The following is a 13,884-nucleotide window of genomic DNA, read 5'->3' on the forward strand; positions in this document are numbered from 1 at the left end:
AATTAAGAGACTCGTGTTCTACCGAGTGAGCGAGCCGGAAATATTAAGGATTTCAAATTACATCAAACATAGCAGTGACATAACTGGCTGATTGCAGCGAATGTGAAGAAACATGCCTCCCAGAAGCCCATGGGTTCAAACCTCTCCACTCAATTATCAATAACATTATTCACAGCTTCCGAACCAAAGCGCACCTCCTTGAAACTATTGTGACCCAGTTTCCACACGAATTATTCCACGTGTTTAACATTTTCTCGTTTTGTGTCAGCATTTTCACACGAAACTATCTTTAACAGTCGCCAGAAAGTGAATTTCAATCCTGACAGAGAAAAACGTTAAACCCGTTCTGTACCAATAATTCCATGGGGATAATTTTCAGATTTACAGCAGTGTACTTTTTCCGAAATTAAAGATTTTACGGTGAGAAGATATAGAATGTTAGTGTCAAATTTATTGCTGGCCGAGTTACACTCACTCAGGTTCGAATGAGCAGCTCAGAGGTTCAGTGAGTGGGCTGTATTAGACCGTCGTGATCGCGGGCCTGTGCTCAGTGTCATGGGATGCTTGTCCCGGGTTGTCGTATGTTGTGTCCCAGGGATGAGCAGTAGCCCACTGATTGAAGCTGCAGTTGGCACGCTCTGATTCCAGCGGATGAATGGACATTACATAGGCGGAATATTGCTGCTATTCTGATTTTCCCAGTCATACAGTGCAGTGGTAGACGAGGGATCTATTGAGTTGTTCATTCTAACTGAACCAAACTCTGTTCATTTGTCAAAACTGTTCAATGTTGTCTGATTCCTGTGTCGCGCAATTTGCAATTTGTTGTCAAACAATCAGTTTCTTCTGTGTGAACTCACTGTAGCACAGTGCAGCTGATACAATTTTTGCGATTGGTTCTTTGTTTCAATGTCCCAAATGCTATCTGGAAAAGGGAGACAAGCAAAAAGAAAAACAGGAGCAAACCACGTCCCTGAGTGGTCTTGAACCACGAACCTTTCGGTTAACAGCCGAACGCGCTAACCAATTGCGCCACAGAGACTTGGCCAGGAGTGCCCCTCAAGCTAGCTTAAACGAGGGTGTCAGTCACTGATAGCTTCACATTCCGACTCGCGGAATAACAATTATTTCCATCAGGTTTCTTTTTCCAAAATAAATAGTGGGGCAGACATTTTGGACACATGGGTTCAGTCTGATCATTCCCACTGCAGAGGCATGTATGCCAGCGGGCACAAGATCTCCTGCAACCGCTGCCATCCATTTGGGGAATTTATGATGTCCCATCTCATTGCTCAGCGATTGAATTGCAAATCTGAGAGACAAAGAATGGAATCCACAGAGAAGTATATTGGCAGGCACTGGCGGAGGTGGTGTCCCATGTTTGAGATTTTAATCTGTGGTCCCACTGCCCTGTAGATGTCACTGTTTTGCAGGGAGCAGGGAACCGTGTCCTATCCAACCCCTGTCCGTAGAACACGATAGCAAGATTAGATTCTCTCCTCATTATAGTGGTGCAGTTTGTGGAAGCTGTTCCGTTTCTTGCGACAGTGAATGCACTTCCTATCTGCGTGATTCTCACCCCCAGAGCACAACAATGTATGCAGTGTAGAAAGATTGGTCACGCTAAGTTGCCCCAAATTTTGCGTTTAAAAAGAAGCATGGAAACAATTTCAAATGGACTTCCATGTCTGAAAAGCACTTTGGGGTGGCGGTGGTGCTGGAAGGCGGTGTATTAATTCGAAGATTTCATTCTTTCTCATTTCCAAACCCGGTTTATTGACCCCACTGATCATGGTATGATGTCCTTGAAGCCATAAAATCCATGTTCCTCATAGTTGAAAACACTTCAAACAAATCTCCCCTTGGTTTCCTGCAGAATAATTTCTCGTACCTCATCCGGATATGACTATTGTCCAGCAGGACAGCCAAATATTCTCCACTCATCGTTTAACTTTTTTTTATTTCGGTTTGCATCTTGTTACGCGCCCATCCATCGCGATCAGGCCGTTGCCATTGTCGGTCCGTGACTCTGAGCAGATTTTTCGTTCAGGGGCCTGAGAGGAGCTTGTCATGTTTAAAGTGCGGTAATTCATTGTACATGAGGGGGATCAAACAAACTAGCCTCACACTCGGAAAGAAGAGCTTTATGCGCTCACAAAGCAGCAACTGTGAGATGAACAAAGCTGTATGGTAAAAGACACAGTTTGAGCGGCGACTCAGCCGGTGGAATCGCGAGCATGGGTTCAACAAGCAGCATTAAAATGGACCTGCGCCCGACGTGGTGCTCGAACACACGACCCTAAAATTAAGAGACTCATATTCGACCTAGTGAGCGTGCCGGAAACATTAAGGATTTCAAATTACATCAAACATCGCAGTGACATAACTGGCTGATTGCAGCGAATGTTAAGAAACATGCCTCGCAGAAGCCCATGGGGTCGAACCTCTCCACTCAATTATCAATAACATTATTCACAGCTTCCGAACCAAAGCGCACCTCCTTGAAACTATTGTGACCCAGTTTCCACACGAATTATTCCACGTGTTTAACATTTTCTCTTTTTGTGTCAGCATTTTCAGACGAAACTATCTTTAACAGTCGCCAGAAAGTGAATTGCAATCCTGACAGAGAAAAACGTTAAACACGTTCTGTACCAATAATTCCATGGGGATAATTTTCAGATTTACAGCAGTGTACTTTTTCCGAAATGAAAGAATTTTACGGTGAGAAGATATAGAATGTTAGTGTCAAATTTATTGCTGGCCTAGTTACACTCACTCAGGTTCGAATGAGCAGCTCAGAGGTTCAGTGAGTGGGCTGTATTAGACCGTCGTGATCGTGGGCCTGTGCCCAGTGTAAAGGGATGCTTGTCCCGGATTGTCGTATGTTGTGTCCCAGGGATGAGCAGTAGCCCACTGATTGAAGCTGCAGTTGGCACGCTCTGATTCCAGCGGATGAATGGACATTACATAGGCGGAATATTGCTGCTATTCTGATTTTCCCAGTCATACAGTGCAGTGGTGGACGAGGGATCTATTGAGTTGTTCATTCTAACTGAACCAAACTCTGTTCATTTGTCAAAACTCTTCAATGTTGTCTGATTCCTGTGTCGTGCAATTTGCAATTTGTTGTCAAACAATCAGTTACTTCCGTGTGAACTCACTGTAACACAGTGCAGCTGATACAGTTTTTGCGATTGGTTCTTAGCTGCAATGTCCCAAATGCTGTTCTGGAAAAGGGAGACAAGCAAAAAAAAAAATAGGAGCAAACCACGTCCCTGGGTGGTCTCGAACCACCAACCTTTCGGTTAACAGCCGAACGCGCTAACCAATTGCGCCACAGAGACTTGGACATCAACGCTCCTCAAGCTAGCTTAAACGAGGGTGTCAGTCACTGATAGCTTCACATTCCGACTCGCGGAATGACAATTATTTCCATCAGGTTTCTTTTTCCAAAGTAAATAGTGGGGCAGACATTTTGGACACATGGGTTCAGTCTGATCATTCCCACTGCAGAGGCATGTATGCCAGCGGGCACAAGATCTCCTGCAACCGCTGCCATCCATTTGGGGACTTTATGATGTCCCATCTCATTGCTCAGCCATTGAATTGCAAATCTGAGAGACAAAGAATGGAATCCACAGAGAAGTAGATTGGCAGGCACTGGCGGAGGTGGTGTCCCATGTTTGAGATTTTAATCTGTGGTCCCACTGCCCTGTAGGTGTCACTGTTTTGCAGGGAGCAGGGAACCGTGTCCTATCCAACTTCTGTCCCTCGAACACGATAGCAAGATTAGATTCTCTCCTCATTATAGTGGTGCAGTTTGTGGAAGCTGTTCCGTTTCTTGCGACAGTGAATGCATTTCCTATCTGCGTGATTCTCACCCCCAGAGCACAACAATGTATGCAATGTAGAAAGATTGGTCACGCTAAGTTGCCCCAAATTTCGCATTTTAAAAGAAGCATGGAAACAATTTCAAATGGACTTCCATGTCTGAAAAGCACTTTGGGGTGGCGGTGGTGCTGGAAGGCGGTGTATTAATTCGAAGATTTCATTCTTTCTCTTTTCCAAACCCGGTTTATTGACCCCACTGATCAGGGTATGATGTCCTTGAAGCCATAAAATCCATGTTCCTCATAGTTGAAAACACTTCAAACAAATCTCCCCTTGGTTTCCTGCAGAATAATTTCTCGTAGCTCATCCGGATATGACTATTGTCCAGTAGGACAGCCAAATATTCTCCACTCATCGTTTAACTTTTTTTTATTTCGGTTTGCATCTTGTTACGCGCCCATCCATCGCGATCAGGCCGTTGCCATTGTCGTGCCGTGACTCTGAGCAGATTTTTCGTTCAGGGGCCTGAGAGGAGCTTGTCATGTTTAAAGTGCGGTAATTCATTGTACATGAGGGGGATCAAACAAACTAGCCTCACACTCGGAAAGAAGAGCTTTATGCGCTCACAAAGCAGCAACTGTGAGATGAACAAAGCTGTATGGTAAAAGACACAGTTTGAGCGGCGCCTCAGCCGGGGGAATCGCGAGCATGGGTTCAACAAGCAGCATGAAAATGGACCTGCGCCCAACGTGGTGCTCGAACACACGACCCTGAAATTAAGAGACTCGTGTTCTACCGAGTGAGCGAGCCGGAAATATTAAGGATTTCAAATTACATCAAACATCGCAGTGACATAACTGGCTCATTGCAGCGAATGTTAAGAAACATGCCTCGCAGAAGCCCATGGGGTCTAACCTCTCAACTCAATTATCAACAACATTATTCACAGCTTCCGAACCTAAGCACACCTCCTTGAAACTATTGTGACCCAGTTTCCACACGAATTATTCCACGTGTTTAACATTTTCTCGTTTTGTGTCAGCATTTTCAGACGAAACTACCTTTAACAGTCGCCAGAAAGTGAATTGCAATCCTGACAGAGAAAAACGTTAAACCCGTTCTGTACGAATAATTCCATGGGGATAATTTTCAGATTTACAGCAGTGTACTTTTTCCGAAATGAAAGAATTTTACGGTGAGAAGATATAGAATGTTAGTGTCAAATTTATTGCTGGCCGAGTTACACTCACTCAGGTTCGAATGAGCAGCTCAGAGGTTCAGTGAGTGGGCTGTATTAGACCGTCGTGATCGCGGGCCTGTGCTCAGTGTCATGGGATGCTTGTCCCGGGTTGTCGTATGTTGTGTCCCAGGGATGAGCAGTAGCCCACTGATTGAAGCTGCAGTTGGCACGCTCTGATTCCAGCGGATGAATGGACATTACAGAGGCGGAATATTGCTGCTATTCTGATTTTCCCAGTCATACAGTGCAGTGGTGGACGAGGGATCTATTGAGTTGTTCATTCTAACTGAACCAAACTCTGTTCATTTGTCAAAACTGTTCAATGTTGTCTGATTCCTGTGTCGTGCAACTTGCAATTTGTTGTCAAACAATCAGTTTCTTCTGTGTGAACTCACTGTAGCACAGTGCAGCTGATACAATTTATGCGATTGGTTCTTTGTTTCAATGTCCCAAATGCTATCTGGAAAAGGGAGACAAGCAAAAAGAAAAATAGGAGCAAACCACGTCCTTGGGTGCTCTCGAACCACCAACCTTTCGGTTAACAGCCGAACGCGCTAACCAATTGCGCCACAGAGACTTGGCCAGGAATGCTCCTCAAGCTAGCTTAAACGAGGGTGTCAGTCACTGATAGCTTCACATTCCGACTCGCGGAATAACAATTATTTCCATCAGGTTTCTTTTTCCAAAATAAATAGTGGGGCAGACATTTTGGACACATGGGTTCAGTCTGATCATTCCCACTGCAGAGGCATGTATGCCAGCGGGCACAAGCTCTCCTGCAGCCGCTGCCATCCATCTGGGAACTTAATGATGTCCCATCACATTGCTCAGCCACTGAATTGCAAATCTGAGAGACAAAGAATGGAATCCACAGAGAAGTAGATTCGCACTGGCGGAGGTGGTGTCCCATGTTTGAGATTTTAATCTGTGGTCCCACTGCCCTGTAGGTGTCACTGTTTTGCAGGGAGCAGGGAACCGTGTCCTATCCAACTTCTGTCCCTCGAACACGATAGCAAGATTAGATTCTCTCCTCATTATAGTGGTGCAGTTTGTGGAAGCTGTTCCGTTTCTTGCGACAGTGAATGCATTTCCTATCTGCGTGATTCTCACCCCCAGAGCACAACAATGTATGCAATGTAGAAAGATTGGTCACGCTAAGTTGCCCCAAATTTCGCATTTTAAAAGAAGCATGGAAACAATTTCAAATGGACTTCCATGTCTGAAAAACACTTTGGGGTGGCGGTGGTGCTGGAAGGCGGTGTATTAATTCGAAGATTTCATTCTTTCTCATTTCCAAACCCGGTTTATTGACCCCACTGATCAGGGTATGATGTCCTTGAAGCCATAAAATCCATGTTCCTCATAGTTGAAAACACTTCAAACAAATCTCCCCTTGGTTTCCTGCAGAATAATTTCTCGTAGCTCATCCGGATATGACTATTGTCCAGTAGGACAGCCAAATATTCTCCACTCATCGTTTAACTTTTTTTTATTTCGGTTTGCATCTTGTTACGCGCCCATCCATCGCGATCAGGCCGTTGCCATTGTCGTTTCGTGACTCTGAGCAGATTTTTCGTTCAGGGGCCTGAGAGGAGCTTGTCATGTTTAAAGTGCGGTAATTCATTGTACATGAGGGGGATCAAACAAACTAGCCTCACACTCGGAAAGAAGAGCTTTATGCGCTCACAAAGCAGCAACTGTGAGATGAACAAAGCTGTATGGTAAAAGACACAGTTTGAGCGGCGCCTCAGCCGGGGGAATCGCGAGCATGGGTTCAACAAGCAGCATGAAAATGGACCTGCGCCCAACGTGGTGCTCGAACACACGACCCTGAAATTAAGAGACTCGTGTTCTACCGAGTGAGCGAGCCGGAAATATTAAGGATTTCAAATTACATCAAACATCGCAGTGACATAACTGGCTCATTGCAGCGAATGTTAAGAAACATGCCTCGCAGAAGCCCATGGGGTCTAACCTCTCAACTCAATTATCAACAACATTATTCACAGCTTCCGAACCTAAGCACACCTCCTTGAAACTATTGTGACCCAGTTTCCACACGAATTATTCCACGTGTTTAACATTTTCTCGTTTTGTGTCAGCATTTTCAGACGAAACTACCTTTAACAGTCGCCAGAAAGTGAATTGCAATCCTGACAGAGAAAAACGTTAAACCCGTTCTGTACGAATAATTCCATGGGGATAATTTTCAGATTTACAGCAGTGTACTTTTTCCGAAATGAAAGAATTTTACGGTGAGAAGATATAGAATGTTAGTGTCAAATTTATTGCTGGCCGAGTTACACTCACTCAGGTTCGAATGAGCAGCTCAGAGGTTCAGTGAGTGGGCTGTATTAGACCGTCGTGATCGCGGGCCTGTGCTCAGTGTCATGGGATGCTTGTCCCGGGTTGTCGTATGTTGTGTCCCAGGGATGAGCAGTAGCCCACTGATTGAAGCTGCAGTTGGCACGCTCTGATTCCAGCGGATGAATGGACATTACAGAGGCGGAATATTGCTGCTATTCTGATTTTCCCAGTCATACAGTGCAGTGGTGGACGAGGGATCTATTGAGTTGTTCATTCTAACTGAACCAAACTCTGTTCATTTGTCAAAACTGTTCAATGTTGTCTGATTCCTGTGTCGTGCAACTTGCAATTTGTTGTCAAACAATCAGTTTCTTCTGTGTGAACTCACTGTAGCACAGTGCAGCTGATACAATTTATGCGATTGGTTCTTTGTTTCAATGTCCCAAATGCTATCTGGAAAAGGGAGACAAGGAAAAAGAAAAATAGGAGCAAACCACGTCCTTGGGTGCTCTCGAACCACCAACCTTTCGGTTAACAGCCGAACGCGCTAACCAATTGCGCCACAGAGACTTGGCCAGGAATGCTCCTCAAGCTAGCTTAAACGAGGGTGTCAGTCACTGATAGCTTCACATTCCGACTCGCGGAATAACAATTATTTCCATCAGGTTTCTTTTTCCAAAATAAATAGTGGGGCAGACATTTTGGACACATGGGTTCAGTCTGATCATTCCCACTGCAGAGGCATGTATGCCAGCGGGCACAAGCTCTCCTGCAGCCGCTGCCATCCATCTGGGAACTTAATGATGTCCCATCACATTGCTCAGCCACTGAATTGCAAATCTGAGAGACAAAGAATGGAATCCACAGAGAAGTAGATTCGCACTGGCGGAGGTGGTGTCCCATGTTTGAGATTTTAATCTGTGGTCCCACTGCCCTGTAGGTGTCACTGTTTTGCAGGGAGCAGGGAACCGTGTCCTATCCAACTTCTGTCCCTCGAACACGATAGCAAGATTAGATTCTCTCCTCATTATAGTGGTGCAGTTTGTGGAAGCTGTTCCGTTTCTTGCGACAGTGAATGCATTTCCTATCTGCGTGATTCTCACCCCCAGAGCACAACAATGTATGCAATGTAGAAAGATTGGTCACGCTAAGTTGCCCCAAATTTCGCATTTTAAAAGAAGCATGGAAACAATTTCAAATGGACTTCCATGTCTGAAAAACACTTTGGGGTGGCGGTGGTGCTGGAAGGCGGTGTATTAATTCGAAGATTTCATTCTTTCTCATTTCCAAACCCGGTTTATTGACCCCACTGATCAGGGTATGATGTCCTTGAAGCCATAAAATCCATGTTCCTCATAGTTGAAAACACTTCAAACAAATCTCCCCTTGGTTTCCTGCAGAATAATTTCTCGTAGCTCATCCGGATATGACTATTGTCCAGTAGGACAGCCAAATATTCTCCACTCATCGTTTAACTTTTTTTTATTTCGGTTTGCATCTTGTTACGCGCCCATCCATCGCGATCAGGCCGTTGCCATTGTCGTGCCGTGACTCTGAGCAGATTTTTCGTTCAGGGGCCTGAGAGGAGCTTGTCATGTTTAAAGTGCGGTAATTCATTGTACATGAGGGGGATCAAACAAACTAGCCTCACACTCGGAAAGAAGAGCTTTATGCGCTCACAAAGCAGCAACTGTGAGATGAACAAAGCTGTATGGTAAAAGACACAGTTTGAGCGGCGCCTCAGCCGGGGGAATCGCGAGCATGGGTTCAACAAGCAGCATGAAAATGGACCTGCGCCCAACGTGGTGCTCGAACACACGACCCTGAAATTAAGAGACTCGTGTTCTACCGAGTGAGCGAGCCGGAAATATTAAGGATTTCAAATTACATCAAACATCGCAGTGACATAACTGGCTCATTGCAGCGAATGTTAAGAAACATGCCTCGCAGAAGCCCATGGGGTCTAACCTCTCAACTCAATTATCAACAACATTATTCACAGCTTCCGAACCTAAGCACACCTCCTTGAAACTATTGTGACCCAGTTTCCACACGAATTATTCCACGTGTTTAACATTTTCTCGTTTTGTGTCAGCATTTTCAGACGAAACTACCTTTAACAGTCGCCAGAAAGTGAATTGCAATCCTGACAGAGAAAAACGTTAAACCCGTTCTGTACGAATAATTCCATGGGGATAATTTTCAGATTTACAGCAGTGTACTTTTTCCGAAATGAAAGAATTTTACGGTGAGAAGATATAGAATGTTAGTGTCAAATTTATTGCTGGCCGAGTTACACTCACTCAGGTTCGAATGAGCAGCTCAGAGGTTCAGTGAGTGGGCTGTATTAGACCGTCGTGATCGCGGGCCTGTGCTCAGTGTCATGGGATGCTTGTCCCGGGTTGTCGTATGTTGTGTCCCAGGGATGAGCAGTAGCCCACTGATTGAAGCTGCAGTTGGCACGCTCTGATTCCAGCGGATGAATGGACATTACAGAGGCGGAATATTGCTGCTATTCTGATTTTCCCAGTCATACAGTGCAGTGGTGGACGAGGGATCTATTGAGTTGTTCATTCTAACTGAACCAAACTCTGTTCATTTGTCAAAACTGTTCAATGTTGTCTGATTCCTGTGTCGTGCAACTTGCAATTTGTTGTCAAACAATCAGTTTCTTCTGTGTGAACTCACTGTAGCACAGTGCAGCTGATACAATTTATGCGATTGGTTCTTTGTTTCAATGTCCCAAATGCTATCTGGAAAAGGGAGACAAGGAAAAAGAAAAATAGGAGCAAACCACGTCCTTGGGTGCTCTCGAACCACCAACCTTTCGGTTAACAGCCGAACGCGCTAACCAATTGCGCCACAGAGACTTGGCCAGGAATGCTCCTCAAGCTAGCTTAAACGAGGGTGTCAGTCACTGATAGCTTCACATTCCGACTCGCGGAATAACAATTATTTCCATCAGGTTTCTTTTTCCAAAATAAATAGTGGGGCAGACATTTTGGACACATGGGTTCAGTCTGATCATTCCCACTGCAGAGGCATGTATGCCAGCGGGCACAAGCTCTCCTGCAGCCGCTGCCATCCATCTGGGAACTTAATGATGTCCCATCACATTGCTCAGCCACTGAATTGCAAATCTGAGAGACAAAGAATGGAATCCACAGAGAAGTAGATTCGCACTGGCGGAGGTGGTGTCCCATGTTTGAGATTTTAATCTGTGGTCCCACTGCCCTGTAGGTGTCACTGTTTTGCAGGGAGCAGGGAACCGTGTCCTATCCAACTTCTGTCCCTCGAACACGATAGCAAGATTAGATTCTCTCCTCATTATAGTGGTGCAGTTTGTGGAAGCTGTTCCGTTTCTTGCGACAGTGAATGCATTTCCTATCTGCGTGATTCTCACCCCCAGAGCACAACAATGTATGCAATGTAGAAAGATTGGTCACGCTAAGTTGCCCCAAATTTCGCATTTTAAAAGAAGCATGGAAACAATTTCAAATGGACTTCCATGTCTGAAAAACACTTTGGGGTGGCGGTGGTGCTGGAAGGCGGTGTATTAATTCGAAGATTTCATTCTTTCTCATTTCCAAACCCGGTTTATTGACCCCACTGATCAGGGTATGATGTCCTTGAAGCCATAAAATCCATGTTCCTCATAGTTGAAAACACTTCAAACAAATCTCCCCTTGGTTTCCTGCAGAATAATTTCTCGTAGCTCATCCGGATATGACTATTGTCCAGTAGGACAGCCAAATATTCTCCACTCATCGTTTAACTTTTTTTTATTTCGGTTTGCATCTTGTTACGCGCCCATCCATCGCGATCAGGCCGTTGCCATTGTCGTGCCGTGACTCTGAGCAGATTTTTCGTTCAGGGGCCTGAGAGGAGCTTGTCATGTTTAAAGTGCGGTAATTCATTGTACATGAGGGGGATCAAACAAACTAGCCTCACACTCGGAAAGAAGAGCTTTATGCGCTCACAAAGCAGCAACTGTGAGATGAACAAAGCTGTATGGTAAAAGACACAGTTTGAGCGGCGCCTCAGCCGGGGGAATCGCGAGCATGGGTTCAACAAGCAGCATGAAAATGGACCTGCGCCCAACGTGGTGCTCGAACACACGACCCTGAAATTAAGAGACTCGTGTTCTACCGAGTGAGCGAGCCGGAAATATTAAGGATTTCAAATTACATCAAACATCGCAGTGACATAACTGGCTCATTGCAGCGAATGTTAAGAAACATGCCTCGCAGAAGCCCATGGGGTCTAACCTCTCCACTCAATTATCAACAACATTATTCACAGCTTCCGAACCTAAGCACACCTCCTTGAAACTATTGTGACCCAGTTTCCACACGAATTTTTCCACGTGTTTAACATTTTCTCGTTTTTGTGTCAGCATTTTCAGACGAAACTATCTTTAACAGTCGCCAGAAAGTGAATTGCAATCCTGACAGAGAAAAACGTTAAACCCGTTCTGTACCAATAATTCCATGGGGATAATTTTCAGATTTACAGCAGTGTACTTTTTCCGAAATGAAAGAATTTTACGGTGAGAAGATATAGAATGTTAGTGTCAAATTTATTGCTGGCCGAGTTACACTCACTCAGGTTCGAATGAGCAGCTCAGAGGTTCAGTGAGTGGGCTGTATTAGACCGTCGTGATCGCGGGCCTGTGCTCAGTGTCATGGGATGCTTGTCCCGGGTTGTCGTATGTTGTGTCCCAGGGATGAGCAGTAGCCCACTGATTGAAGCTGCAGTTGGCACGCTCTGATTCCAGCGGATGAATGGACATTACAGAGGCGGAATATTGCTGCTATTCTGATTTTCCCAGTCATACAGTGCAGTGGTGGACGAGGGATCTATTGAGTTGTTCATTCTAACTGAACCAAACTCTGTTCATTTGTCAAAACTGTTCAATGTTGTCTGATTCCTGTGTCGTGCAATTTGCAATTTGTTGTCAAACAATCAGTTTCTTCTGTGTGAACTCACTGTAACACAGTGCAGCTGATACAATTTTTGCGATTGGTTCTTTGTTTCAATGTCCCAAATGCTATCTGGAAAAGGGAGACAAGCAAAAAGAAAAATAGGAGCAAACCACGTCCCTGGGTGGTCTCGAACCACCAACCTTTCGGTTAACAGCCGAACGCGCTAACCAATTGCGCCACAGAGACTTGGCCAGGAGTGCTCCTCAAGCTAGCTTAAACGAGGGTGTCAGTCACTGATAGCCTCACATTCCGACTCGCGGAATGACAATTATTTCCATCAGGTTTCCTTTTCCAAAATAAATAGTGGGGCAGACATTTTGGACACATGGGTTCAGTCTGATCATTCCCACTGCAGAGGCATGTATGCCAGCGGGCACAAGCTCTCCTGCAGCCGCTGCCATCCATCTGGGAACTTAATGATGTCCCATCACATTGCTCAGCCACTGAATTGCAAATCTGAGAGACAAAGAATGGAATCCACAGAGAAGTAGATTCGCACTGGCGGAGGTGGTGTCCCATGTTTGAGATTTTAATCTGTGGTCCCACTGCCCTGTAGGTGTCACTGTTTTGCAGGGAGCAGGGAACCGTGTCCTATCCAACTTCTGTCCCTCGAACACGATAGCAAGATTAGATTCTCTCCTCATTATAGTGGTGCAGTTTGTGGAAGCTGTTCCGTTTCTTGCGACAGTGAATGCATTTCCTATCTGCGTGATTCTCACCCCCAGAGCACAACAATGTATGCAATGTAGAAAGATTGGTCACGCTAAGTTGCCCCAAATTTCGCATTTTAAAAGAAGCATGGAAACAATTTCAAATGGACTTCCATGTCTGAAAAGCACTTTGGGGTGGCGGTGGTGCTGGAAGGCGGTGTATTAATTCGAAGATTTCATTCTTTCTCATTTCCAAACCCGGTTTATTGACCCCACTGATCAGGGTATGATGTCCTTGAAGCCATAAAATCCATGTTCCTCATAGTTGAAAACACTTCAAACAAATCTCCCCTTGGTTTCCTGCAGAATAATTTCTCGTAGCTCATCCGAATATGACTATTGTCCAGTAGGACAGCCAAATATTCTCCACTCATCGTTTAACTTTTTTTTATTTCGGTTTGCATCTTGTTACGCGCCCATCCATCGCGATCAGGCCGTTGCCATTGTCGTGCCGTGACTCTTGGCAGATTTTTCGTTCAGGGGCCTGAGAGGAGCTTGTCATGTTTAAAGTGCGGTAATTCATTGTACATGAGGGGGATCAAACAAACTAGCCTCACACTCGGAAAGAAGAGCTTTATGCGCTCACAAAGCAGCAACTGTGAGATGAACAAAGCTGTATGGTAAAAGACACAGTTTGAGCGGCGCCTCAGCCGGGGGAATCGCGAGCATGGGTTCAACAAGCAGCATGAAAATGGACCTGCGCCCAACGTGGTGCTCGAACACACGACCCTGAAATTAAGAGACTCGTGTTCTACCGAGTGAGCGAGCCGGAAATATTAAGGATTTCAAATTACATCAAACATCGCAG

The 13,884-nt window shown here is 45.2% G+C and overlaps 6 non-coding genes across 6 annotated transcripts; all 6 read right to left on the bottom strand.

Annotated features, from left to right (window-relative positions):
- Nucleotides 1-968: 968 nt before the first annotated feature.
- trnan-guu (transfer RNA asparagine (anticodon GUU)) lies at nt 969-1,042 on the bottom strand. Its single transcript has one exon. It is a non-coding gene; the product is annotated as a tRNA-Asn (tRNA).
- Nucleotides 1,043-3,273: 2,231 nt separating this feature from the next.
- Nucleotides 3,274-3,347, bottom strand: trnan-guu (transfer RNA asparagine (anticodon GUU)). Its single transcript has one exon. It is a non-coding gene; the product is annotated as a tRNA-Asn (tRNA).
- A 2,230-nt stretch (nt 3,348-5,577) lies between these two features.
- trnan-guu (transfer RNA asparagine (anticodon GUU)) lies at nt 5,578-5,651 on the bottom strand. The gene has a single exon. It is a non-coding gene; the product is annotated as a tRNA-Asn (tRNA).
- Nucleotides 5,652-7,877: 2,226 nt separating this feature from the next.
- On the bottom strand, nt 7,878-7,951 carry trnan-guu (transfer RNA asparagine (anticodon GUU)). The gene has a single exon. It is a non-coding gene; the product is annotated as a tRNA-Asn (tRNA).
- A 2,226-nt stretch (nt 7,952-10,177) lies between these two features.
- On the bottom strand, nt 10,178-10,251 carry trnan-guu (transfer RNA asparagine (anticodon GUU)). Its single transcript has one exon. It is a non-coding gene; the product is annotated as a tRNA-Asn (tRNA).
- Nucleotides 10,252-12,478: 2,227 nt separating this feature from the next.
- Nucleotides 12,479-12,552, bottom strand: trnan-guu (transfer RNA asparagine (anticodon GUU)). Its single transcript has one exon. It is a non-coding gene; the product is annotated as a tRNA-Asn (tRNA).
- Between the last annotated feature and the right edge of the window lie 1,332 nt (nt 12,553-13,884).

The sequence above is a fragment of the Scyliorhinus torazame genome, chromosome 5 (assembly GCF_047496885.1).
Source record: "Scyliorhinus torazame isolate Kashiwa2021f chromosome 5, sScyTor2.1, whole genome shotgun sequence".
Classification (NCBI taxonomy): Eukaryota; Metazoa; Chordata; class Chondrichthyes; order Carcharhiniformes; family Scyliorhinidae; genus Scyliorhinus; species Scyliorhinus torazame.